Source organism: Lactuca saligna, chromosome 8, assembly GCF_052625555.1.
Source record: "Lactuca saligna cultivar CGN05327 chromosome 8, ASM5262555v1, whole genome shotgun sequence".
Lineage (NCBI taxonomy): Eukaryota > Viridiplantae > Streptophyta > Magnoliopsida > Asterales > Asteraceae > Lactuca > Lactuca saligna.
In genome coordinates, this window is record NC_136424.1 from 127,821,979 (window position 1) to 127,823,461 (window position 1,483).

The following is a 1,483-nucleotide window of genomic DNA, read 5'->3' on the forward strand; positions in this document are numbered from 1 at the left end:
TCCTATCCATGGTTTTTAGCATAGCCATGACTGCGGATAAGTCTTCAGTAGCAGCATAAGCGGATCCCCTAATGACATCATGTCTAGGGTTATGGTATTCTCTAGAGTGTTTAGAGAATTCTTCAATCAATTCTTTAATCACCGGGGGCGGCTTCTTGGTAAGTGGGCCTTGCGAGTCTAGTAACTGCCTGGTTGTGACATTGACTCCATCATAGAAGATGGAGACTTCTTGCTGGCTGTTTAGATCATGATGTGGGCAATTTCTTAGTAAGCTCTTGTACCTCTCCCATGCTTCATATAGCGACTCTCCAGCTTGTTGTTCAAAGTTTGCAATGGCCTTCTTCAACTTGGTTATCTTAGAAGGTGGGCAAAAGTGATCAATGAATTCTTCCTTCATCTTGGCCCAAGTAGTGACTGATTCGGGGGGAAGTGACTTGAGCCAGTCTTTGGCAGCACCCTTGAATGTCACCGGAAGCATACGAAGTACTTGAGTCTCGCGGGTTACATTTTGAATATTGAAGTAATCAGCCACATCATTGACTTCATCCAAATGCTTGTAGGGGATCTTCATGATCTTTTCCATAAAATGGTATTTCTTTGAGTGAAGCTAGGATATGACCCTTTAGCTCGAAGGTAGCAGTCGCGGGAATTGCGGGTTGCACGAGTCCCGGGCCAGTGTCGTTGCGCATCCTCTTCTTCCATTCTCCCATGGGGATTTCATCAATGTTAGCCATTGTGAAAGCTAACTCTTCCTCGGACTCGGTTTCCTGCTCGTATGTAGGCTCCTCTTCTTCCTCGGTCTCATACTCGATATCTTCTTGAATTGGATCTTCGATTATCAAAGAGGCACTGGATGCGCCTGATTTACTGCTCTTCTTTTTCCCAAAAAACAGTCTTCAAATTGGACAAAGGCGACTTCTTTGGTGTACTTGAACTCTACACGTCCTTTCCTTTGTTCCTTTTTAATGCGGATTCGGGATCTTCAAACGGGGGTACCAGTGGGGTGTTTGATCCTCTGGTCATGAAAGTCCTGAAATAAATAGAATAAAAGCGTAAAAAGAACAAAAAAAATGTACTAAAAAATGAAAATTAAATGCTAAATAAACTGGTACTCGCCGAGTAGGTGCGACTGCACTCGGCGAGTATCAGTGTGATTTTGAAAAATTCTAAACTTAATATTAAAACTAAAGAAGATGCTAAAACCTAATTACTAAATACTAAATTGCAATAATTGAACTCTATGCAAGTAAACTCACACAAAGGATCGAAAAAATTAGGAATTAGATTAATTATTTAGAACCGTTTCCCCGACAACGGCGCCAAAAACTTGATGTGTGTAAAATGCACTTGTTTTATCCCTACTTTTTATTAATAAATGTAGCACACAAAGGCAGTGAAACTGTCTTTTAGTGGTATAGATTAGTAAGTAAGGTGTCGAACTCAGGGAACGGAAAATTAAACTAATAACTAATTTTAACTAAAA

General features: G+C 40.6%; 1 non-coding gene across 1 annotated transcript; it reads left to right on the plus strand.

Moving 5' to 3' along the window:
• Nucleotides 1-242: 242 nt before the first annotated feature.
• LOC145013497 (small nucleolar RNA R71) lies at nucleotides 243-349 on the plus strand. Its single transcript, XR_013665052.1, has one exon. It is a non-coding gene; the product is annotated as a small nucleolar RNA R71 (small nucleolar RNA).
• Nucleotides 350-1,483: the final 1,134 nt, after the last annotated feature.